The following is a 27,706-nucleotide window of genomic DNA, read 5'->3' on the forward strand; positions in this document are numbered from 1 at the left end:
TTTTTTTCTTAAAAAATATTAGGGGTACTCTCATTTTCCTACTCATTTGAAATACTGCCCCTCAATGAGGCCAAACTTAGATTAACAATATGTTTAGGGATATGTGTATCCCCGTGGCCCCCCAGAAAAAAAGCATTGAAGTTAATAATAATGAAGCACACCTCTCAAAGCTGAAATCAACCACTTGCCCTCTGACAAAAGTCGATAAAGTTACCAGGATAATGGGAAGACCATTTCATAACCTTCCAGTTTCTTGAAGGCAGCAGATGTTTTAGTCTCTACTATCAGAAATGCCCAAACACTAAGGTGAGTTTGGATTGTGTGGTGAAGATGAGCAAACTGGTAGTTTGAAAGACAATCTTGATTTTTGAGGAACACCAGCTGGTCCTTTGGCTACTGCTCCCCGGGCAAGAAGTGTGTGAAGGCAGCGTTGGCTATTGGAAATGGGACTTGTTTGCAGACTGTTTTGTGGGATTATGTGGGCCAGTGGCGTAGCGTGGGCTGTCAGCACCCGGGGCAAGGCAAGTAATTTGCGCCCCCTAACCCGTGGATTTGCGCCCCCTAACCCTACTCCTAACCCTAACCCCCAGATGTTGCGCCCGGTGCGGCCGGCCCCCCCTGCACCCCCCACGCTACGCGACTGATTTGGGCCTCCATCTGTCCTTCAAAATGGTCCTTGTTTAAAACCAAGGGTGGCACGATTCTCCAGGCAGGAGGGAGCCACTCCACCTCATTGTTACAGAATACAATACCAAGGCATTATGCAGCATCTTAAAATAGACACCAAGACAATGAAGGCTGGATACCTTGATAAACCATGGCTAGCAAAGAGCATTCCAGAAGGTGACTGTGGAATTGGCAAGTGGAGGCAGACTGTGTTGCTCTAAAGAACATTTCAGACACCTTCTATAAATGTCCTCTGTCTAAAAATAGCTATGATGGCAGCTATATTTAGACTATTATATATAAAATAGTACAGGTTGATGTTCTATTTTGAGTTGATTATAGCAATGACAAAGATCAATAATTAAGCCACTCTTCCTGTTGCAGCAATGGCGTCACTGCGGCAGGGGGATTTTATATAGCAACCCGTTCCTTGCATTTGGATTAAATTCGCACACACAGCACTTGAGTGTTTGCTGCTGCTGCTTTCTTAAAAAAAGAAATGAAAAACTCTTAGAATGTCTTCTTAATATGCCTTATCCCTCTTGGAAACAACCAATAAGTTACATTTACCCAGGAGTTAGAATACTGCATTTCCCAGATCCAAAACAGAAGCCTCTAATAATCAGAGCTGTTTTCTGCACTGGAAGACTGCATTGCTAAACCACCACTATTCCATGCCTCCGATTGCTGTTGCCATTACACTGTGGTTGGTATGCATGCATTCATCATTCCACTATCTCTTTATCTATTATGACTGCTGAATAGGGAAGAAAAGTGGACTTGTCATAGTTACCATTTCGATGCATTCATCACATGCTATCAGTAGAAGAGAGCAGGAAACCATCAAATAGTGCTGTAAAAATTCTGCCATTGCTGCGGCTGGTCACATCATTCTTGCAATTAAGAGGTAGTGGTAATCAGATTGACTAATATAGATATCTATCACATGCAAGCAACTCAGGTGTATCCCACAGCTTCACTTCTGGTGTGATCATTCACTTCCAAGCAATCAAATGAATGAAGGGATTTGGGAAAACTCCAGCCAGTTTGGGATGCTTATCCCCAAACTAGGAGCTGAATTGAGCTTGCTTAGCCCAAACACTTGCGATTTATATTATAAACTACTGTTACTCCTGCTTTTAGAGATTTGGGATTGTGGATCAATGATAGCGACTTCCCAAGTGAATATGTATCATAGGAAGGATTTGAACGCAGGTCTTTAAGGATCAAGTCTGTAGACTGATCAACATTCACTTCTGTTTATGTTTTCTCCTCCTCAGTTTGGTGTGCTTGTGTTTTGAAGTGACTGATTTAGGACTGCTGCAATCTCCTGCCTGAAATGAAATTCAGGTTGATGGCTGACATTCTACTACCATTGGGTCAAAAATTTGGGAGATGCATACTGCACTATGATCTGCTGCTTATTCATCCAGAGAGTGTGCATATACACTGGTAAAGTGTGCATCAAAAGGCACATATTGGTGGAAATATACAAAAATGCATTATATTATAGGAAATTACTTGCAAAGCAAAATTGAGTATAAAACGTGTATATGATGAAAAGTTGGTAGTAAAAATTTGATAAATTTTCTGGAGGACTTTTTTCTGAAATGCAAACAGGTGCAGAAATGTGGAGAATTGAAATCAAAACTGGGACAATATGAGAAATATGCTGTATTCAGACATTATTCGGTTTTCCTGATGGTTCCTTACCTGATAATTTCTAAATTTTATGTAGAAACAGTGTCTGGAAATCTAGTGCTCATTTCTATGTTGATTATTCCCAAAAACAGATCATTTGCAAAACAATTAATTCAGAAAATTGTGGGCGATTTCCATTGCAATTTCACACGATTAAATTTGGCGTGGTCTTCCCGCCATTTCAAATTTAGTGCAAAATGGTGATACACAAATCAGAAAGCTGCAGTTCCACAATGCAACAGGTACTGCAGTGTCAAAGGAATGTTACATTTCAGGACAGAAGTGCTGGCATTATAACCAGTAAAACCAGCAAAACAATCCTCACATCTGAATGCAGCCAAAGAAACCAAAATTGACTGTTTTGTTCATCTCTACTTAAAAGTATGGGAGAAAGCCTCACTCCTCCTTAAAAAGGAGGGGGGAGTATTGGTTTCTAATCCAATGATATGACAATATCCTGAAATAATACTGACATAAAAAAGCTTTGCACTATCAAGAGGATTTTAAAAATCTATTTCTACATATGCTTATGCCAGGAAACTAGTCAATCATGAAAATAATCTCACTGGCAATCAGGGAATTGAACTATCCCCTTGCCCACTTTGTTCAGTTCAGCTTTCGATTATTTAGTATTACTTGTTTCAGTTTTCTGGCTTGATTCCAATTCAGGCGCTAACTGTGAGCGTTGTTTTTTTAAATGGTCTGGCAAGTGGTTCAAGTGTATTTTGAGCCATGCCGTAAGAACTTTAAATCAGAATATAACTGTTTTAAAATTAATATAAGCATAATTTGAGAAAATACTTAAATTTTGCATGAACTATTACCACCCTTCTCCATAACTCTGACAGTCATCTTTCGCCACCGAGAAGACAGAATTGTCTTCGGCACCCAAGCAATTACTCCATAATGACTAGCATAGAAAGAATGGGAAACAACCCGACCAGGACCCTAATAATAATAATAATAATAATAATAATAATAATAATAATAATAATTTATTTGTACCCCGCCCATCTGGCTGAGTTTCCCCAGCCACTCTGGGCGGCTTCCAACAAAGATTAAAAATACATCAAAAGTTTTCTAAATGTCAGGTAGTTGTTTATCTCTTTGACATCTGATGGGAGGGTGTTCCACAGGGCGGGTGCCACTATCGAGAAGGTCCTCTGCCTGGTTTCCTGTAGCTTATTCCCATTTGCATTTGCACACTTGCCAATAGCATGGAGGAGAGGAGCTAGTGGGGCCATGACCCCAGGCACAAAATCTGGAGAGGGTACAACCACGTATCCCCACGCAGGCGCCAGCTTCCGTGGGGATCCCTGCCCCACCGCAGGCGGCAGAAAATGAAGGGAGGTGCACAAGAGGTGATCCCAGCACAGCCCGGCGCTCCTCTCTATGGGTGTCGGCAGATTCGCCCTTCAAGGACTGTGTTGGCTGGATTCCCCCCTACATGGGTAGGCAGGCAGCACAGCTTGGTCCTGCTTGGCTCTGGTTGGGATGTGTATGCTCTGATGGTATCAGCAGCTTGCTGAGCCAGGCGCCAGCAACGTACGCTACTCAGCTGACATTTGCAATACATTTATGTACACTTTTCACACACACAGTGAAATCATGCAGCAATGGTCTTTTTAGACGTCACAAGACTTTTTCTTTCTTTCTTTCTTTCTTTCTTTCTTTCTTTCTTTCTTTCTTTCGCTGCAGCAGATTAACACTGCCACTCACATGAACATGAAATTTATTACGGTCAGAGACCAGCTTGTGAAACACAAATGGCACTACCATCCCAATAGCAAAACAAACATTTAAAACAATATACAACAATGGTTTTAAGTTTTAAAATGCGATAGGCATATAAAAACACATAAAAACTTTAAGATAGATAGCCTGAGAGAAATGAACCAGAGTCTCCCGTGGATCTGAGTTTGGGAATTTTCTTAACAAACTAGATTGCCACTCATCCATAAAATACACTGCCACTCCTCTATAAAATATGATGTGTCAATGCATGCAGCGGGTTGCCTCTTCAATGGAGAGGAGAGGACCATTGCTGCCTCCAGGATTTTCCCAAAGGAGAATTTGAAGTGTACTTGGGGCTTCCTGCTCTAATAAAACATTTAGAAGAGCTGGAAGGGAAGTCCAAACTGTCCAAAATGATAAGGGTGTGTGTGTGTGTGTGTGCGCGCGCGCGCATCCACACACCCGCGTCTGTTCCTCAGGTGAAATCCAGAGACAGGCCAACCAATATGTGAAGCCCATTTGGAGGTTCCTGCCAAGAAACTGGGGGAAATTGAGCAGCCTTTGATAGAGAAGCAACATCTCTGGTTGGTGGGAAAACATCCTTATAGATATAGATCACAAAGTACTCTTTCAGTTTAAATAAAAGCTAGCATTGAGGTTGGGAAAATTATTTAGGTGGCCTAATCACTTTATGATCATCTACCAGTGCCAGATTACCAAACAAGCGCTGATTTATAGGCCTCATGCCTTTTAGGGGCCCTGTGTCAACGGATCAAAATAATGCTGATTTGATCTTGAAAGAAAATTACAATCAAGGTTTCTTAGTTCAATGTTGTCCCACTAGAGCAGCCTTTCTCAACCTGTGGGTCCTCAGATGTTGTTAAACTACAGCTCCCATCATCCCTAGCTAGCAAGGCCAGAGCTCAGGGATGATGGGAGTTGTAGTCCAACAACATCTGGGGACCCACCGGTTCAGAACCGCTGCACTAGAGCATTTGCATGAGGGTCCCCGTCCCCCCAAGTTTTTGACTGCCTAGGGGCCTCCACAGGGTTTGATCTGGTACTGTGGTCCACACCAACTTATTTTCTCAGTGTGATTATGATCTGTAGGTACATGATGAGGTGGGTAAACTTTACTGGAATGGTGCTGACATAAGTTGGTGAATATCACAATCTGTATTTTCATGGCTCATAATACTCATGAGCTGGGCACTTTCTTCATTACAAGTTAGCCCTCTTATTCTGGAGCTCTTGCTCCATTCATAATTGATAACACAACATGTTTTTGGAGATGATGACCCACTTCTGCACCTGCACAGTCAGCATTCAGGAGACCAGGCAGGTGAGGTTGGCAGCCATAATACGCACTCAGATCTTGTTTTAACCGCTTACTTGATCTTTGTGAAAACTGCGCTTACTACTTGATAGCTGCATTCCAACTCATTTTAGATCACCCTCCCACATTGTGTATGTCAGTGTTTCCAATCTCAATATTTGTTTTATTTAATTTTTTTATAAATGTTACTAGAATTTATAAAGAGAAATGCAAAACTTCAAATATCTTTTTTATCCAACATTAATGTATATAAGATAAAAAAACTTGCCAAAAAAGAATCCAATCTCAATATTTGAATCAACAAGCCCTACTGCCTGCCCCCACTGATTTTTTTTTTATATATATATATATATATATATTTGCTTTCGTAGATTTTCACGGGTACAGGAATGCAGGTTTTGGTGTCCTCGGGTGTCTTCCCGTGTAAAAGTTGGGGTTGCTCTTTAACACGGAACATCACCACAAGAGAATAATCATGGAAGCCATCGAGATAGAGAAACACCCTCACAACATGAATAAGCGTGACGACACATCCCGCTTGCCAGACATCTGGAAATTAGCCCTCCCCACAAAAACTGACACCAGATCCAGAGGCACACAGAACGCCAACACCAATCAACCACACCAGACCCAAACCCAGACCCTCTCCACAGATGAATTACTGACACCATCCAGTAGCCAATCCATGGTGGCACCTCCGGATGCTGCACCCCCCTGCAATCCCTACACAGATCTGGCTGACACAAGCCACAAAACCACAGCTCGCCCCTATACACGAAGCCAAGCCAAAGCACAACTAAGTGCAATACAGCCATCTTCTCAGGAAAACTCTTCACAAAGTTCAAGAGGTCAAGACACAAAGACTTTAGCAACTAATCCACACCTAATGACCCACCTAAGTGGTACTCAGGATATCACTCAAGAAATCACTCAAGGTATCTCTCAAGTAATTAAGGAACAAAAGAAGAAAAGGCACACTAGCCTGGGAACTTCCTCTCTGCCCAGAACATTGGAGGCTAGACACCACACCCCCTCTACAGTATTTATAGGAACTCAAACATTGAGATCCCGCTCTGTTCCAGTAACAAGAAGCCGAAAGCACCAGCCTGAAGATGACGAGTGAGACCTCGTCGAAACGTCGCCTAGACACCCCAACTTTTACACGGGAAGACACCTGAGGACACCAAAACCTGCATATATATATATATATATATATATATATATATAGTTGTTGTTTAGTCGTGTCCGACTCTTCGTGACCCCATGGACCAGAGCACGCCAGGCACTTCTGTCTTCCACTGCCTCACGCAGTTTGGTCAGACTCATGTTTGTAGCTTCGAAGACACTATCCAACCATCTCATCCTCTGTCGCCCCCTTCTCCTTGTGCCCTCCATCTTTCCCAACATCAGGGTCTTTTCCAGGGAGTCTTCTCTTCTCATGAGGTGGCCAAAGTATTGGAGCCTCAGCTTCACGATCTGTCCTTCCAGTGAGCACTCAGGGCTGATTTCCTTCAGAATGGATAGATTTGATCTTCTTGCAGTCCATGAGACTCTCAAGAGTCTCCTCCAGCACCATAATTCAAAAGCATCAATTCTTCGGCGATCAGCCTTCTTTATGGTCCAGCTTTCACTTCCATACATCACTACTGGGAAAACCATAGCTTTCACTATGCTTTTACTATATATATATATATATATATATATATATATATTTAGTTCTCCCGGGAAGCCAATGTGGTCGCAAATCAGCATCAGATTCCAATTCCACATTGGGAGGAGTGGGAAGTGGAATAGCCACCTTTTTGCTTCCTGGCCTCTGCCAACATGTGAGGCTACTGAAGCCTCTTTTGCATTCTGACAGCCATTCATATGAGCCAGAGCAGCAGGACTCATGATGCACTATGAACACGATGCACATTGCTGTTTTGGGGTGACATGTCACTGCCCTACAGTTTCCAAGCAGCGCTGAATAACTGAATATTTCAAAACATTGCAAGCCTGCTTGTGTGTGAAAAACACATGGGATCCAACCTTGCTCCCTTCTTCATAATTAGAGGCGCAAATTTGATTTGAGTGGGTTCAATATATCACTAATAGGAGTCTGCTGTAGTCAGGCTGTTCATGAGGGGACGCCCACAAACCACAGTTGTAGTTGCCCCCTTTCAGATTGCTGGGAAGACGCTTCCCATGTGTAAGGACCTCAACCTAAAGTCCGTTCAGGGGGGCTACATGCGTGAGTGCACAGTCGTGCAGAGAGAATAAGTGCTGGTGTTTGGCATGAACCAGCCTTTAATTATATAAAAGGGTAGCAAGTTGTGACTCGCCCTCTGTCTCTATGAAAGAAGTACAGATGATTTATTGGTGGGATATTTCCTTTTTCACAGCTAGATATTGAGGTTGTCACGCACCGAAAAACTCACTGATGTAGATGGGAATGTTTCTGTTGGCTGAGAATAGTCTATGAGGGCTTTAGTACTTTTGTAGGAATCCACTTCTTGAAATGGGGTGGGGGATGAAATCCCCATTATGTTCTGCAATTAATGATGCCGGGAGAGGGGTACATTATTATTTTCTTTCACATTCAGTTAATCTAACCTTAAGTTGAGAGGCCTTCAGTTGAAAATAGGATAAGGGGGGGGGGGAAATAAGATTATAAAAAATAAGATTATAAGAAAATGTCAAGCTTCCTGATATCAGATTTGTTTGCATAGATTATTATTTTTGTTTAAGAACGAAGGCGAATGTAGAAAACATTGCAAAAGTGCACTTTAAACAAAATCAATGCATTATGTTTTTCAGGATCAATTTTTTGGTAATGCACTGCTGACAGTACCTGTTTTACGATGGTTGTGTTAAATTCTTCACCAGCGCTGTGTCATTATATTCTGCGGCATCTCCATAATTGTGCCATCTGCTTGCATTGCTCTCTTGTAATATGCCTGTTTTCCTTTACCTCTCCCCTTTTAGCCTCAAGCAAGACTCTTAACCTCTTTTTATCTTTCCTTTCTTCCTTTTTTCTTCATTTGCCTCTGCTTCAGAATCAGTAAAACATAACTACTAAATGGAAACTAACTTGCAGCGCACATAGAGAATATATAAAGCACCTTTGTACTGAGCCAGGCCATTGGTTGGTCTAGATTGGCATTTTCTACACCAGCCTTTGCCAAGGTCTGCTTACCACCAGCTGGATGGGAGCTGCAGTTGGGGTCTGGCATGGCCATGATGGTTCAAGGCAGCTGCCTGCTCGGAATTGTCCACAATTGCAGTCAATTGTGGGTGAGATAGGGGGTGCAGTTTGGGGAGTAGACCAGAGGGGAAGTATTTTCCTTCTGGTCTGCTCCCTGGTTATAAAAGCCAGGTGCACCCAGATCTCAGCCTTCGCTACTGAAGTGTAGGTGGGTAGGTGGGTTCACACAAGGCAAGACACAGTGATAACAACATGAACTTTTATTGAACTAACAGAACTGGACATCAGGGGCAAAGCAACTGCTTATATACATTTCTGAAGGCCTGGGACACTCCCACTTTCAGCGTGATTGGTTGTCTAAACTTCCAAGCTACGAATCATGACTCAGAGTTTAAGGGCCAATGGCAGAGGCTCAAATCCTGAAAACTTCTGTGATTGGATACCATTTATCGAATCAGAACACAGGGGCTCAGAATCCTTAGTCCAGACTCAAGCTCAGGTAACACAGATCACTGAATACATAACAGCTACCCTTTATGTTCTAAGGACTGCCGGAGGGTAAGCAGGCAGGCCCTGTGTAAAACCTTGCTATGGAAGTCTTTGGTTGCCATATTCAGAGCCAGGGAGGAATTTGCTTTCAGGTGAATTGGAGCTGTCTGGGGTTTTTCCCATCCCTCACAGCAATTGCTAAAACTTAATGATGGATAAGGCATTTGATCAGTCTAGTTGGACAGGGGTGGTGGTATTGGGTCCACCTCCCGCTTCAAAGAATAAGGGTATCCCTTCAAAGGGATCCATGGGGAATGGCTTCTGTCTGGATACCCAGACAGGGGCTGATAGGCAATAGCACTCCCAAAACTGTGGTTACCTCCAACGCCCTGATTTGATGTAAGCCATAGGGCGATCCTTAACCTTGGTTAACCCTGCCAAATGATCAATGAGCAGCAGGTTGGTTGATTCAGTTTACCAAGATATAGTGCACATATTTGTGAAGAGGATGCAGGACCTAGATGGGCCACTCCCCTGATTCATCAGGCTCTGCTTAGGTTCTGATGCTGTCTTGTAGCTTCTAGAGGACCACACACTCCCAAGTCCTGAGCTTGGGACTATCTGGGCAAGTAAGACCTAAAGGGTTATTTCACATGTGATGTAGTACATGCAGTTGAGTTGGAGATGGAACAAGTGCTGGTTCTCTTGACAAGAGCCATGTTGCATGCATGCTTAAATTATTTAAGACTTTGTACATTAAAACCAGTGCCTAAACGTTATGCAGAAGCATCAGGAGAAACGTTTCAGCACTGGTGTTGTGCGTTCAGACACATCGGAATAAGGCATTGGAAAGTATTCTGAATTCCCAAGAGAACTAAAGTGCTTCAGAAAAAGAAGGGAAGCACTTTAGGAATTAAACAAAGGTTATCTGTATTGACATATGTTGTAGAACATGATCTCCTGATTAATGTGGGCCATCACAAGTCATTGGAAGACCTGCACTGCATTAATTATTACATCAGCATGCTGAATTTGCTCAGAGGAAAACGCTTGAATTTAGTGGACCTAAGTTAAATGTGCAAATTCATAATTTCAGTGGGTCAACTCGGAGTAGGGACTAGCATTACATGCAACCCTTAATTCTCATTGGAGTATAGCAATAGACTTATCAAACATCTTATTGTCCCAGAGTTGCTCATAAACATCAAGCTTAAAAAAAATAATCACACAGCAAGATGTCTTGTTTGCTCATTTAAGGAAGAGACCTTTAATGTGCATTAGCATGCATTTCAGCTCACAACAATAGAGCTGAAAATAAGAATATAGTCAATGTCCTTTCAAGTCACAAATGGTGCTGAAGCAGCAGCAGGTGAGGTGAGGCACGGCAAAAAAACAGGTGTGAAAAGGATCTTGAAAGAGAGGAAGGTAGGACTTTTTTTGATGGACCTCTTTGCACCCTTTCAAATGTCACTTTTCACACTGACAGTTGAACTTCACAAACGTGTGGTGCAGCAATAGTAGAAACCAGGTAACAGGAAGAATGGGTAGGGAAAGTATCAGGACAGGGCTGAAAATCTAATAATATTTCTAAACGTATCAGTCCAATCTCTTCTTTTATTTACTTGGAGTATTTGTATTTGTAGCCTTCTCAATAACCAGAAACCTATTTGTCACAAACATTCTGATTTACAAATACCTTTTTTTTTTGGGGGGGGGGGGCGCTGTAAGTCTTCAATTACATTCCCAGTAGTTCATTTCAGTAACTCATTTTGTCAGGCTTATTTCTTGAATTAGTCATCCATAGTAAAGGAATGTCGAACACAGTGGGAGTGTTTTGCTTGGTTGTTGTGTTTTGGTGGGGGGGGGGTCATGTTTGTTTTTTACTTGGAGGAAGGGTTGCATTTGGGGGGGCAGTCACAAAACATAAGAAAGACTGAAGCAAATGTTAATGTCATCAGCTTACTTCAGGAGCATCCCTATGAATAAGCAGCTATATAAAGGAAACTGCTGTAAGTTAAGCAAACACAAAAATATACCAGATCCATACTCCATTCAGCAGTGGGGCTGTTGTTTTGTCAGCCTTGGAAGAATGAAAGAAAGCCTTCAAAATAGTAATATTTGGCTGGTTGCCATGTCATGTGACCAAGATAAATGGGCATATGGTCCAGCCTAAAGCCACCCTCTCTGGTCCTACCTCTGCCACCCCCTATTTTTGGGTCTTACGCCAGCTTTGGCTGAGCCCCGGCTGAGTTAAAACGAGTAACGTACACCAGTGTATCTTCCACTGAGCTGGAATTTGGAATTAATGCCAAATGAGCCTGTATGAGCCAGGAATCAGCCAGCTGAGCTGGAGGTCCACTTTATCCAAAGCTTCTAATCCCAGTGGTATTTGCCAGAAAGGAATTTGCCTGTAGATAAATTGGCTGGTCTGGGGTTTTTGCCTTCCTCATAGCAAAACATCACAACTTTGGGCCTTTAAGGCATCCTAGTTTTCAGTCTTTGGGTGAAGTGGTGCATCACCCAAAGACTGAACCAGCAGCATAATCAGGGTACTCTCTTAGAAGGGTCTCAGTGGTAGTCTCTGTGCAGAAACTAAGTGTGAGGCAGATGGGCTATAGAGCTTCTAGCAGCAGTCTTTGGACAGCCACCTCAGTAGATCAGGGGCTTGGGGAAGCCATAATCCTTGGCATGACTGTGAAAATGTTTCAGTCCTCTGCCAGGAGGCTGGAACAGATATACACCCAATGCCTAAGCCAAAATTCCACCTACACCTGTAATCAAGTTGTAGCCATTTTTAATCCAAATCATTGTGTGTCTGAGTTTGCTCTATCAAACCTCACTCTGGTCACTTATGGGGTGGGTGGCACCGTGACTGGGACCTCAACTACCTTTTTTTTGGCCCAAGAACCACACTGCCTCAGCAGAAACCTGTTGGGAGTCACATGTCAGTGGTAGGTGTGGACTAATCCCAGAGTGGACGGAGCTGCCGTTGTTTTCTCAATCTTCTGCCTTTTCCAACCTCCCATAATAGCAATGTCATATATAGCACACAATCACATGCAACCTTAACCAAATGGAGCCTTCTTCATATTAGTGTTATTTTTATGGATTCTCTGCAGTGCCCAGAACTTGTTCTAAAGCAGGGGGCTACAAAGCACTTCCGAAAATGAACAAGCAGTTCTGCTCTGTACAGGGATCCCCCTGTACTGTAACAGGCTGTAGCTTTCAGAAAAGTTTTGGGCTCACCTAACAGCCACTAACGTTGCTCAGAAGAAGACCCATTTGGTCACATCTAAGCAATCTGATCCTGATTCTACTAGAGTCTGTGCAGAAGGAATTCATTCCCTGTCACCCATCACCCAGAGCAACACCACTGGCAGTGTCACTGAGAAAAAATTGTATGGAGACTGGCAGACACTTAAAAGACTTGGTGGGTCAATTCTGGCTCAGAAGCCAACGGTTCGCCAATCAATGGTTATATGTATGACATTGCTGTTATTGTTTATAGGCTAGAATGTGTTTCTTGCCGATTTTATGCATATGCTCTAATTGTTGTTGTTGTTGTTACGGCAGGAACTCTTCTTTATTTTGCACATGCATAATTCTGTTAATTTAACTGTTACTGTTACTTATTGCTCATTTGGTGATTTTTTTTTTTTTTACACTGCTATAGTGAATTGTATTTTATCTTTTCAGTCGTTCCATGGTCTTTTATGTAAACTTATTGAGAGGGCTTTTGTTGCATAGAGAGGTGGTGTAAAAAATGGCTAAGTAAAACAAACATGGGGACTTTTTAATGGCAACTGGTCCCAAAACAAAATGAACTTTTTTTTAAAGCCAAGCTATACTTCCCACCAGTTAATTGGCAACCCTAGGAGCTTCACTGGCAATAGGATGGGTAGGCAACTTGATAGTCAGTGACTTGAAGGCTGCAATTCCTCCACCTACTCTAAAGCATTAAATTTGAAAGTTTAAAGTCTGCCTACAATTTAGGGAAGGTAATAGAATTATATCTCCTGTCCCCGACCTGCCCTTAAGAGTCAGCATGCAGCAATTCCCAAATTTTGTGGTGCTGGATTTCCATGTTGCTTGAATCAGGATATCTAACCTGCATCTCTGTGCTGCGTTGTTGTTGTTTAGTTGTTTAGTCGTGTCTGACTCTTCATGACCCCGTGGACCAGAGCACGCCAGGCACTCTGCCTTCCACTTCCTCCCGCAGTTGGGCAAACTCATGTTAGTAGTTTTGAGAACACTGTCCAACCAGCTCGTCCTCTCTTGTTGCCTTCTCCTTGTGCCCTCCATCTTTCCCAACATCAGGGTCTTTTCCAGGGAGTCTTCTCTTCTCATGAGGTGGCCAAAGTATTGGAGCCTCAGCTTCACGATCTGTCCTTCCAGTGAGCACTCAGGGCTGATTTCCTTCAGAATGGATAGGTTTGATCTTCCTGCAGTCCATGGGACTCTCAAGAGTCTCCTCCAGCACCATAATTCAAAAGCATCAATTCTTCGGCAATCAGCCTTCTTTATGGTCCACCTCTCACTTCCATACATCACTATTGGGAAAACCATAGCTTTAACTATACGGACCTTTGTCGGCAAGGTGATGTCTCTACTTTTTAAGATGCTGTCTAGGTTTGTCATTTCTTTTCTCCCAAGAAGCAGGCGTCTTTTAATTTCATGACTGCTGTCACCATCTGCAGTGATCATGGAGCCCAAGAAAGTAAAATCTCTCAGTGCCTCCGTTTCATCCCCTTCCATTTGCCAGGAGATGATGGGATCAGTGGCAATGTACTGTACTGTGGCAATGGCTAAAAGTCACCTTGAGGTTGAAATTTGATCAGATAAAATTTTCAGTAATGTGATTCTATCAGAACTGACAATCCACTCATGTGTTGAAAGATGTGTGGGGAATTCCTTGTTTGTGGAATGCTCTTCCCAGGGAGACTACTGTATTTTTTATGTTGTGAATAGTCCTGTGATCCTCAAATGAAGGGAAGAAGAAGAAGAAGAAGAAGAAGAAGAAGAAGAAGAAGAAGAAGAAGAAGAAGAAGAATTTCTCCTTGTGCAGAAGAGTCTTATGTGTGTCTATTGGCACATAGATAGGGCTGTGCATCATGCATGCAGCTAGCATGAGTTGTGCATTATACACCATTGCTGGGATGAGTGAAGTGGCTATGAGTACTCCACAAACTCATGCATGTTTTCATTATATGGAAGCTGGCCCCACAAACCTTGGTCTGCCCTCAACCAGTCCCCACCTATGAGTCCAAGGCAAGGGGTGGCATTGCATGTTGGAATCCTCCTCCTTCATCTTCAGGAGGGAGGAGGGTGGACTCCACCTGTCCTTGACTCTAGCTCCCCTTACTGTTGGTCCCCCTGCCTTTTGCCTCACTTGTCCCATTGGCCACCAACCAGCAATGCGTATGAGGAAGTTCAGATGACAGCTGCAGATACAAGTAATGTGATTGGCATGGATCCTCTGAGACACTGGACACACGATGGAGACTTCAGTGACAGGCCTGTCACATCACGGTCACTGTCATCTCATGCACTGAAGCAACATGCAATGCTATAAGTAAAATAATTGCAATGGTCACTGGGACAATAAATCATTTGCTAGTTATGGATGTGTGGCAGGATTATTTTCCTAAACTTAAGCACATGCTTAATTTTCTTTTATACTAGTTAAGTGAATCGTCTTCTTCTTCTTCAATTAAGTTTGTATACCGCTCTTCATCTGAAGATCACAAGGCAGTTCACAACATAAAATTACAAAACAAGAACGCAAATGCATAACAAACCAAACCAAAGAAAAGAAAACCTCTCCCACAAACACATTTAAAAGGCCATAGAATGTTAATCAGGCAGGTCGTCGTCGTCTTCTTCTTCTTCTTCTTCTTCTTCTTCTTCTTCTTCTTCTTCACCACCCTTCATCTAAAGATCAAAGTATGGTTTATGGTAACACTGAAAGTGTTTAACTTTGGCTGCCTCACACCTTCATTCATTATCAGTACTTTCTTGCTGATTTCAGTAGATGAAATTTGAAAAATTTCAAATTTTATCTACTGATTTTAGTAGATGAAATTTCAGTAGATGAAATTTGGATGGAACAGTTATGATTTAAAAGCCAAACCTGCATTTTCTATAAACAACTGACATTTTGGGTGCCCTTTAATGGTACCCCAAAATCTGCCACCAAAGGTGAGCAAGCTTACCATACCGAATTCCAGGGTCACACTGAAGGTTTTCACAAAATCCATTGCATGTACTCTGCAAACTAGGAGTCTTCCTACAATATTAACTGTATCCGAAACACTCTATTTCCCCCTATTTTGTCCAATCCTCTTTTAAAGCCACCCATTTTGGTGACTGTCATTGCCTCCTATGGGAGCAAATACCATAGTTTAATTTTGTGCTGCATAGTTTACTCGAAAGTTACTTAATCCCCCCCCCCCCCACGTGTGGCAACTAGCATAGTACTTTGTGGCTGTTGCAGCTAGAAACAGACGTTTAAAGGGGGGGAAGGAACTTGTGGAAATGTAAGTTGGAACAAACCATGCTCTGGCCAGACATGCAAACTAGTCCACGCGTCTGTGTTCCAATATCAGCACAATCTGTTGAATTCAGACTGGAAAGATTCACTCCAGATTGTGGAATGAAATGAAATCCTCTCTCATCCCTAGTACAAATAAATAATCTAATTAATTGATGTTTTATATACTTATTATTTAACTGGTTCATTGACACCCCCCCCCCCCATTTTAAAAAATGATTGGTCAAATGCCAACTACAGGAGGGGTTTTGGTGGCGGTGGGACTTGTTTTGAAGCATTTCAGTGAATTTGACTGCTCATTCCTGTTGCTCTCTGCCAACTTGATAACCCTGTTTTTTGAAAGGAGCATTTCTCTTCTGGAAAAATAACTTTGCATGCTTAATGGCTTACTCCCGCTGACAAATGTGCCAGGCGGAACCTGCCTCCCTCCCACCCGACAATAGTTAATTGCCATCTGGGAGATTTGCCCACCGGAATCACTTTCATTTCTGTTCGGCTGGAACCTGAGTGTCCGTCTCTGTGCTTATATAGGAGAGCATGTGAAGTCCCCTCAGCAGTGCATACTGTGAGCATCCCATAATGAAATAGGCTTCATCCGTCGGCTCAATTAATCAGCCATAACCTGTTTGGAACGCTGATGCACCTTGGAAAAGGCAGCGTTGCAGGAATGTGTTTTGCTTTTTGAAATCATTAGAGGGTTTTGCACAGTGCAGAGCCCACCTTGCAAATTACAACCTCAGCTGCAACGGCAGATCTATTAATCTGGAAGAGATGACATTCCCAAGTGGCCTCGGTGCCTTTCGCGACTCCCCGGCGACCCAACTATCCTCCCGGTGCCTTCTCCACATGTAAGGAGTGTGCTGTGTGTTAATCAGGTCAACGATCATCCCACGGCTCGAGGGAGATGACAGAAACCTATCGTAGCTGCCACAAGATCTTTCAGACCTGAGCACGTTTTGTCAAACACCCCCCTTTTAAGCAATGGAGCTTTTGTACTCTTTCACTTACTCGGCTCCCTCCCGAGGATTCCAGCTTATCTTTCCTTCTCTCTCCTTTTTCTAGACAGTGAGGAGTTCAACGTCAACAGCAAAAGACAGCCTAGGATGCATCTCTACCTGGAGAGTGCTGATTGAAAACTTAAAGATTGTCCTCCAAATAACTGCTGATTTTGAGCCAGTGCTTCCTCCTGTTAGCTTTGTCAAAAGCGAGGGTTTTCAATTAAGGTAAGTGCTGCGTTATCTGGTTGACTGCATCAATCTGAATTTTCTGCATTGAAAGTTCTAAATGAGTAAACTGACATTCTGCACTGCAGCAGCTCAGCTTGTTGTGTCAGGAAGGGGAATAGGGGGAGGAATACAGGGGTTTAGTTTAGAGAGAAAGCATCCCAGAATAGAACTATTGTCTCTGGAGAACCTATGGTGATTTTGTTTTGTTTCTTACCTGTACCTGCAAAAGTGCAAACTCTTACAGGAGATATCTAATGACACTGGCAATCTTAGTAATCCCATGGAACTGATTTGATACATGGATATATATGTCTGTGTACAGGCACATGAATATGACATGTAAAAAACACCTTATCTTTTCAAATGTTGATTAGACAGCATCACTAGCCCAATAAAGATCTCATGGTTTCAAAGTCTTGCAACAGAGGCAGGCAGAGGGGATTCAAATGCATGTTGGGGCTGGCTGTTTGTTCAGTGTTCTGGGTTGCAAATGAAGAATATATGAGTTATATTCAAGGCATCTAGAAGTAGATATGAATTTCAGATTTAAACATGCAGCGTCTTCCCTAATATCCCCCCCCCTTGCAAGATTAGCAGCTGAATTGCATTGGAGGTAGAGGGTGGAAATTGCTTCTGATGCGGTCGGGAAATGAAATCTATAGTTGTCAGCACTAATAAAGTGTGACATGAATAGTCATTTTGATTAAAAGGTCGGGAAGAGATAGAACAAAGCAAACACGGTGGCGTGTTAAGAGAGAGAACTCTGCTGACAGTCGAGATGTTTTATTTGAGAAGGGGGCCAGGCAGGTGAAACCGGCATGTCCTGGAAGATTAACAATCTTTTTAAGTAAAAGTCTTCAGATGCTAACATCTGAGGCTGCTGCCGGGCAGCCAGCCGAATTGTGGCTGCAACAATGGAAAATCCAGAGATGTGTTCATCCCATTCTGGTTTGAACTAAGAGCTGAGAGATTTGTGGACTAGGGAAGTGGCAAAATGTTTTTAAGTTTGCCTAAACGTGAGGGTGCCTATGGCATCGTCACCTTTCTGGTGCCTTTAAAACTCAGTTTTTGTTAGAAAACATTGGAGTGTGCCATACAACAAAAGAAAATGTTTGGTAAAGTCAGGGCAAATATAGCTCTTGCAACATAAGCAATAGCATTTTATCTCCTAGTGGATTTCCAAAGTTGGCTAAAAGCATTAACTATTTGCATGGAACCGAAAATGCTAATATATAACGTTTATGCAGTGTGTATCAGGTCTTCAGAATGTTTCACATATTACTTTAGTCATCTTTACAGCTGTCCTCTAAAACATACCTGCATAGTAGCATTTTGTGGACAGACATTCAAGTAAGGAAGGGTTTGAGGCAAAAGATACTTGTTTAAAGCACATCAAACACATGAACACCCAAAGAATCCTGGGAACTGTAGTTTATCCCTCATTGAGCTATCGTTCCCAGCATCCTTAATAAAGTACCGGGTTTTTGGTGTGAGGGAGGGGAAAGGTGTTTTGCATGTATGGTGTGCACACATCCCAAGATAACCTTAGGAGTTTGTCGTGCTATTTAAACAGTACTTCCTGGCTCATAGCTTAAACTTTTTAGTCATTATAGAGCACAGATACTCTACATTCCACATACTGTACAATATTATTATTGCATAAGGCACATATGTTCTTAATGAACATATTTCATATGCATTAAATTCATGGGCATCTTTTTTTCTTTGGGAACTCTTTTTTTCTTTTTAAAGAAAATTATTAAGAGAAGTGGGGACCTGAAATATAGTTATTTCCCATCCACCTTCTTGTGTGGAACATGCTTTGCTCATAGTTTTTACTTGATCTGCTCTTAAGCACAGTTGCAGAACTGCATTGGAAAATGCTGTATGAATGCACTGTCCATCTGCCATACTGGGGCACGGTAGTGGCATGACAACAGGACAGAGAGATTGTGGGGAAATATGTAGAATGACTGGTGTGTATCCACAGTCCAGCTGAAGTTGCAAAGGGACCAAAGAAAGTTGCTCAGACTATTTGTCCAACAAGCCCAATAGGGTCTTCTGTGATTGGTAGCAGTTCTCCAGGGTCTTGAACAGAGTTGTTTGCACATCATCTGCCACCTGATCATTTTACATGGAGATGCCAGGGATTGTGCCTGGAACGTTGTTCATGCAAGGCATCTCCTCTACCAACAAATTACAGTTTTGTAGTTGGAGTCAAAGGGAGAAATGCAAATAAAATGTGCCATCAATTTCAGATTGAAATTGATGAGTCTTACAAGCACTTAATGAGGTTGGGATTAATGTGTGTGCGGATTCAGCCATACAAACCACTGGTATAAAGCAGGCATAGGCAAACTCAGCCCTCCAGATGTTTTGGGACTACAACTCTCATCATCCCTGACCACTGGTCTTGTTAGCTAGGGATGATGGGAGTTGTAGTCCCAAAACATCTGGAGGGCCAAGTTTGCCTACGCCTGGTATAAAGAATGATCCCCTATCCAATGAACCAGTAGGTAGCATGCTCAGTTCAGTTTGGGTGTGGGGTGCAGTTTCTACTCTGCCACAGATAGTCTAGGTGGCTTTGTGAGAAGCATCTCTGTTTGACCGCAGTCCTCTCTCTATCAGCGTATTTATTTATTTATGTATTTATTTATTAGTGTTTCCCATGCTCTATCTTTTATCTAAATACTTAATGCCCTACAAACAATATTTTAAAAATAGAAACTTTTATTTTATTTTATTTTATTTTTGCTAATATTTTAAAATAACCCCACTTTCCCTGCCAGAATCCCCTTGTTATGGGTGGGAACCAGCGGTTGAAGCTGTAAAAAGTTGGATGGCGAGGAACAATCCAAGGATCCCAAAACAGTGTGTGGTGCCTCCAGACCCACCAGATGTATCTGAATTGTTCCTGTTGTTCCACCGTCTTTCCTTTCTCCCTGCCCCTTACCTCCTTTGTTAAATAAATCCTACCTGTTGGGTTCCCCTCCCCATTCCATTAAGTTGCTCACCATTCTTCACACCATATTCCTTTCTACAACATGAGGCTGGAGGCACTGTATGCTATTTTGGGAGCCAGGCATTCTTCTTCATCCATCTTGCTACAATTGGAACCTATGCTCCATAGTTCACCCCATAATAAGAGATCACTAATGAAATAATGTTGTTTATTTAAAAAGGAAAAGACAAATGAGTGGCAATTGAGCTCCTCCATTTTGTGGAAAGGCTTTGAAAATGGAAAGTGGTTCAACAAAAAAGTCAATTAAAGGTGGGGTCTAGAAAGGCTGACCCTATGACCCCATGGTTGTCACCTTTTGGAAATGATGTGACACAGAGCACAACCTCCTCTGCTGATCTTTATGGGCAGGTACATGTGGGAGGAGGTGCAATCTCACATAGACATAGCCCTGGCTCTTTAAGAGCAAGGCTGGATAATCTTTTCCAGCCTGTGGGCCATGTTCCTAAGTTAATGTTGGTGGTGGGTAGGGCCACTGGAGTTGGGTCAGAACCAAACGTGAGCTGAGCAATTGATGTACATAGGCTTCCAGCCTTCCAGCTATGCACAAACTGGTGGCTTTCACACCTCATTTCCATACAGGAAAGCAAGAGGCATTCTCAAAATTCAAGGACACATGCCAGCCAGGCAAAAAGACCCTAAGCAGGGTGTATGAGTGGTGTAATGAGATTCTTGAGGGCTAAGAGGCTACGTTTGGGCCTTGTTCCCCTGGTTTCCATTCTCTGTTTTAGAGCTTTAAAGGCAAAAAAGAGCTGCTTGACTTGACCTTACATTGCAAGACAGTTCAATTAGGCTATCTTGTGAACTGCCCTGACGTCTCAGGCAGGAGCGAACGAAGGTGTCGTGACACCTGGGGCGGGGCGTCGCTATGTACAGCGCATGTGCGGCGTCACCACGTACGACGCATGCACTGTACGGAGTGACACTGCATGTGGCATACATAGTGACAGCACACATGCGCTGTACATAGCGGTTTGCCAGTGGCGCCGCTTCAGCACCGTACAGACGGTGCCGGGATCCCTCCTTCGCCACTACAGCTGCGAACGGAGGATCCTCCTCATGTGGCTGCGGCGGCACAATGGCTGCTTGCGCCGCTACGAGCCCCCATGGGGTGCCTTCTTGTCACTCCCCAGATATGGCACCTGGGGCGAACAGCCCCCCCACCCCATTGTGACACCACTGGTCTTGGGATGAAGGGTGATATATAAATTTAATAAATAAACTAAACTAGGGTGAATGTAATTGACTATCTGCCCTTATGAATAGTTGAAGCAGAGTTCTGTGGTGGCTATAGTTTCCAAGTATTCTTCAAGAGTAGCCACACATGAAGTAGATTTCAAGACTCTAAAGGGAAGGAATATGTGTATGTGTGTGTCATGTAGATGGTTTGATGATTAAACAGTATAGAAATCCTATTAAATAAATGAAGATGCTGAAATGTAGGTGGCAGTGGCCTGATCATAGTAGCAGAATTGAGAAAATATTGGATTGGATTGAGTCTGGCATGAGCCAGGCTCAATTCCCTACTCAGTGATGAAGCTCATTGGGCGATCTTGGGCTAGTCACATCAATCAGCCTAGCCTAAGCTGCCTCACAGGGTTATTCTGTTGAAAAGGGCTCCCTTAGCTTGCAAAAAGATCAGGTTAAGCAGGTACCAGTATATAATATCATACAATATCATGATGATCGAGGATGAGCTGATGTGTTCTGGGTGCCTAAAAATGTCACTAGCGTATATCAACCCCATATCAATAATATTCAGGTATATCTGCCTTTCTTTCTCATCCACTCTTCCAAAGATGTATATACTTTCCCAAGGCAGCTTGAGTAAGCTAAGTAGCTCCTGATTTAACGATCTGCGCTGAATCAAGTTTCATAAATAAACAATGCACCTTCAACATAATTAGTATATATTAATATACATGAGTCGAAGCATTCTTTCCACAAAAGTTAATCAAAAGAAAACACCCATTGGTATCTCTCCCCCTCCTCCCAACATCCCCACCTTTCTAGACTTCAAAAATGAATATATCCTTCCAAGGGATGAATTGTAAGAATTTCCTCCATATTTGTGCAATTTCCACACGTTAATTATATTAAGCCTCTGATGTAATAGCTAATATCTCCTTAAACTTGCATGGGAGTTGCAGAATTAAGTGAATGGGAAACAGAACATTTGAGACCTCACACAAGTTGGTTGGGGTAAAGGAATCTGCAGTATAGCCTTGGGAATGAATCCCAGTCCTCAACAATATTCACAGTATAAGAGCTTGTTTGCCCTCACTGGAAGATGATGATGATGATAATGATGATGATGCAGGGTGGAGCCAAAGTTGCTACTAGACATGCACCCCTCTGGTGAACATATAGCATTATGTTGAGCACAGTGGAGACATGTAGCTATGCATCTCCAGGAACCTTCCTCCCATTTTTGAGAGGATGGTGGGGGAAGGATTGCACAAGTTGGACTGTGTGTATGATTCCCACCACATTATATGCTGGTTGCTCTGCATGATTATGATTGTGATTTATTCAATTTGTATACCTTCCTAAACCTGCAGGTCTTAGGGCAGTTCACAGAATAAAATCAGGATAATACACCCACACGCTCCACTGTGTCTCAGCCAAGTAACTGAATGAACTGTGTCCGAAGCTTCAAATGTCAGTGCAGATTGCTGCCTTGTGCAACACGCAGTTGATTTAAAATCTACATTCCTGCACATTCCTAGTGGGTAATCCTATGGCAAGATGCAGCAGCTCCCTGGCTCAGGAAGGCTCGGCTAGCATTAAATCCTGAACCCTGGCTCAGCCAAAGAAACATAATTTGTTCACCTCATCTCAGTCATGGCCAGTGTACATTCCCCAAAAGGGGCAGTCCTCTAGACAGGGAAGAGGAAATAAGGGAGACCTGGTCTAAGCCCATTCACCTCAGTCATGTGACCTGGCAACCCGGCAGAGAATGCTATTATAAAGGGTTGTTAACACTCTGCAGGCTAAGGCAGAGCAGCTCTGCTGCTGAATGAGGTGTGAATCTAGACCACAGCTCCACCTGCTCACTGGAGTGTTGTAGCACCATCATGGCTAGTTGCATTTGATAGCCTGTTTAGATATAGATAGCAAGATATAGATAGCAATAGGGTTACCAGGTGTCCCCAGATTTGCAGATCTGTCCCCAGACAAATTCTGTCCCTGGAATTTCCCCAGATTTGCAAATCTGTGCCCAGGAAATGTGGCGGCAGCAGCCTCAGCGGCCTGGAGCCAGCCTGGTAGCGCAGTTGGCTCTGGCTGGCTTCAGGAGCTGCTCGCTGCCATGGCACCCACCATTTCCCCTCTCTAGAAGTCCCCATATGATGTGTCTTGTGCGCAACACATTATATGTGGACTTCTGGAGAGGAAAAATGGTGGGCGCCATGGCAGTGAGCAGCTCCTGAAGCCAGCCAGAGCCAACTGCGCTACCAAGCTGGCTCCGGGCTGCTGACTGCCACTGCCGCTGCCACTGCCAAAGGGGAACCAGGGATGTCCAGTGGTACAGATCTCCTGCCCCCTTCCCCCTTTGCTTTGACTGATCGGGGGAGGTTCAAGAGTTGCAGGCGGGTGGCCGTTGCCCATTTTTTTAAAAAAAACGCTGCACATTTATGTTTCACAGGGTGCGAAAGAAGGACTTTGCACCTTTATACAATATGTGTGTGCTTGGGCCCAGGGTCTTTTGCCTCACCATCCCCACTACTGACTCCCTGTTGCTACTCAGCTTAAAAAAAGGGGGGTCCCCAGATTCATTGAAAAAAATATGGCAACGATAGATAGCAATCTAGATAAAGATAGCAAGAGTGTGGTGCTGCTATGAGAGAAATGAGACAAAAAGAGACCCTAAATCACAGAAGCCTAGTGACTTGGATATTGTTCCTTTTTTCTTTTGCACTACAACACAGGAAGACACACCTTTTGGTCTTCTATAGCCTTGGCAGCTATAAAACTCACAAAAGTTGCCAACTTCACAGAAAAAGTGTTGTCTCCTTTTGTGACATCATTTTTCAGAGAAGACAACTTATCAGGCTTAAGTGTTTAATGGCAAAAATAGGGCTGGGATAACTTTTACACTAAGTAAGTCTTAGAGTAGGGACCTAATTTCCCTAAGGCCTTTGCTGTAGTCTAATTGCCAGACTTCGTTTTCCCTTTAGGCTCTTTATAAAAGTTCATAACTTGGAACACAGAATTATTTTCTGTTCTCAAAACATATAAACAAATGACTAGCTATTTCCTTAGCTATATGGCATTTGCCTTCCTTGTGGGGAAAAAGTTAAATCATTGATGTTTCCACGTGTGTGCATGAGAGCGTGTGCGCGCACACATACACACAATTTTTTGTAAATTGCCCTGGAAGTTGTTCAGCTGAAGGGGGTGTACACAAATAATCTGAGTAAATAAACATGATGGAATCTGCTATGGAAAGCTCTTGGCCTCTGTTGCTTGAGGTGCTGACAGAGGACAGGCTAGGACTCATCAATCAAAGTTTGGGACCTCAGAAGAAGTTTTCTCTCCTCATTGCCTTCAATCTGGTCCTCAGTGCTATTTTTAAGTGATAAACATTTTGTGCCAGCTAGTGCAATGGCACTCAATTGTGTATGGTGGTGAGGGGGCTTTTGTGTTGCAAGGACTCCCAGAGGCACCATCTCAAGGGTCATTATTGGGGGAAAGTAATTTTTGCCCTTAACGAAGCAGCACCCCAAGTGAGGCATTTTGCTTTCCCCCATGGAAGTGAATTGAAATGATTTTCTTGTATGGGAGGAAAGAGACAGTTGCATTCAGAACTCAGGTGGGGATTCCCTGCTGAGGAGACTCTTGTACAGTGGTACCTCAGGTTAAATACTTAATCCGTTCCGGAGGTCTGTTCTTAACCTGAAACTGTTCTTAACCTGAAGCACCACCTGAAGCTGCTGCCGCGCCGCCGGAGCATGATTTCTGTTCTCATCCTGAAGCAAAGTTCTTAACCCGAGGTAATATTTCTCGGTTAGCGGAGTCTGTAACCTGAAGCATATGTAACCTGAAGCGTATGTAACCCGATGTACCACTGTAATTGAGAATCAAGGCTGCTCTGGTCTGCACAGCCTCATCCTGAGTTTTCCTTTGTGTTCCCCTTAAATTGTGTGGAATTTGGGGGAGCACTTTCTAATATCCTGTTTAGGGAAGTTTTTAATGACTGATGTTTTAATGTATTTTTAATCCTTTGTTGGAAGTGGCTGGGGAAACCCAGCCAGATGGGTGGGGTATAAACAACAACAACATCTACAGATTTCTTGAGGAGTGTTGTTGCTTTGTACCATAGATAAGCATTATTTGAAGTCTGTGATTTGGTCTTAAGTATTCCGTTATCTCAAGGGATGGGAAAATACATTGATTCTGGTTTCTTTCTCTCTGTTTCTCATTTTTCCCCAATTATAAGTTCTTTTTGCCACATTTCCACCTCGTCTTCTTGAAAACCATGAGCCAGAAATGCAGAAACCATTAACCATCATTAAACCATCATTTGCACAATAAACTATCATTCTTTCACTTGTCTATTTGTGGCTTGTTGTGTCAAGTGGAACAGAATTGGTCGGGGGGAGGGAATCAGTCCTAGTACTAAAATAAAAAAATAAAAAAGTAGAAAAAACCCACATTATTGAAGAATCAATGATACTATAGAAGGTAGCTAGTCATGGAGATGGTATTGAGAAAGTTACAGATTGCAATAGCACATAATGGCTGCTCACTGCGTCTATGGCGGGGTGACAGCTGTGGCCCCCTCATGCTCTACCTACACCCCTGGCAACTAGGCCATGCTTACTCTCCAGCCATTGCTGGGGAATTCCCCTTGGCCAGAGGTATCAAGGGGCAGCCTTCCTGCCAAAGAGGGTGAATTTCAATGGGCCAATCGGAGGCCCCACTTGGAGGATGGTGCCTTGCTGGCTGGCCAGGCATTGGCTGCTGCCCGGCCCAAGAGCAAGTCTTAAAAAGCTGACTGTGCATGGCTACAAAATGCAATGGTACATAATTATCTTCCTTGCTGTTTTGCTGATGAATGTGCAGTGGACTCCACAAGAGCAAGCAAAACAACTTATTTACGTTAAGTCTGCCCATAATTTCAGAAGCCTTTTCTGTTTTGAGAAATATGTGAAATTCATATATCAGCTGTTCCCCCATCATGTGACATTGCCTGAGAAGATCAATGAAGCTATGTAGTCTGTTCTGCTCTCAATTTTTCAGTCTCTTAGTTTTGTGTATTTTTAGGAGGATGTCAGAACGGGGTGGTGGTGGGGAGCTAATTGCAATGAACACAGGAATTACTGGCTGCTTATATCTTTACTTCTGCCCCACCCGATGGTATTGAACTCCATCTCCCATCAGCCCCAACTACTATGGCCAGTGGTCAAGGATTATGGGAGTTATAGTCCAACAACAGTTGGAGGTCCTTCCAAGTCACATACATCTGCTTTAGAGGGTTTGACTCTGCTCCACCTTTGCCTCCATAGCAGTAACTACAAGCATTGCTTAGTCACATTTGGTTAAGGAAGTTTGAGGTGTCCTGTCTGAATAGTAAAGCATGAGCATTTGATTGGTTTCAGAATTGTTGGCAGAGTGAATTATCTGGCATGGTGCCGTCATGTTGGCTTAACTGCCACTGTTTCTAACATAGACAATCCAAGCAAATCAATGCAGGGACATGTCTGAGATGAGCCAGTCGAGTAATGGCATGGCATGGCTGGTGGTTTGGAAAACAAACAGAACACGGGGAGCTATCTAAGCAGTTTTAATAGGTCAATTGGAAATGAGCACAGACAAAGAGGATTTAGAATATATCTTTAAAATCCCTTTCTCTCTCTTTGGGTGAAAGTTGTCCCACCCCCACTTTTCCCCCTCCTAAGCTTGTTATTTAAACCCACCGTTTCAAGCATTTTGTAATTCCTGCAGGCATTATCTTCTGACAAACAATGAGCTTTTTTTCCTCTCCTCCTTTTAGCACAAATGCTATGGAAAGGTCACTTATTTTAATCAACTCCCTTATCTCTGTAAAAGCCAGATGACATTTTTTGCCCTATTTCTGACCAATGAGCATGCATATTTTAAATCAGAAAGTTGCATACTTGAGTGTCTTGTGGAACGTCACCTTTACAGAGCACAACAATTGGTAATGATATGGCCTAATTCAAAGGAGACACAAAAGTTCAGCTAATTGTCATTGACTTGAGATGGGCTTATGAATGTTAAAATTCCATCCAAATCAGTTCAACTTTATACGTATTGGGCACATGGGCAGTTTTACCTATTGCATATAGGCTTTGACTTACACACAGACATAACATGATGTGCGAATCCACCCTTGTTCCATGGATTTTGAATCTAATGTGAACTTCATTCCACAGGACAAGCTTGGGTATAGATCAATAGCAGAACATGTGCTGTGCATGCAGATTCAATTTCTGGAATCTCCCAATTAAGTAATTTCAGTCCAGGCAAGAAAACAAACAAACAAACCCTGCTTCCCAAGGCATGGAAAGTTGCTACCAAGCAGATAAGACAATACTAGGCCAGGAGGACCAGTGAGATACCAAGGTGGATGCATATATTGAATTATGGTCTCAAGCTTTTAATCTTCATTTCCCCAGTAGTCAAATTCATATGTTCTGGAGCAGAGTGTGGGATCACCCAACCTTTCCATGCACACAGTTCAGAAACCTACACATGTGAAAAATTAGTCCCCTTTTGGCAGAATTGAGCACTTTTACTCTCCCCTACCAGCTTTTGGGGAGACGTGGGTGGC

General features: G+C 43.0%; 1 protein-coding gene across 7 annotated transcripts in view; it reads left to right on the plus strand.

The window, feature by feature from the left end:
* CDH12 (cadherin 12) overlaps positions 1–27,706 on the plus strand; it is a 652,231-nt gene that overhangs the window by 376,563 nt on the left and 247,962 nt on the right. For 5 of the 7 annotated variants that reach the window (XM_083747240.1, XM_083747239.1, XM_083747238.1 and 2 more), the window contains one exon: positions 16,726–16,886. The gene's annotated coding sequence lies outside the window, so the exon portion shown is untranslated. Of the gene's footprint in view, positions 1–16,153; positions 16,229–16,308; positions 16,512–16,725; positions 16,887–27,706 lie in introns of those variants that run through there. The other 2 variants (XM_083747242.1, XM_083747241.1) reach the window with 2 other exon arrangements.

The sequence above is a fragment of the Podarcis gaigeae genome (assembly GCF_964106915.1).
Source record: "Podarcis gaigeae genome assembly, chromosome: 7".
In the NCBI taxonomy this organism is placed as follows: domain Eukaryota; kingdom Metazoa; phylum Chordata; class Lepidosauria; order Squamata; family Lacertidae; genus Podarcis; species Podarcis gaigeae.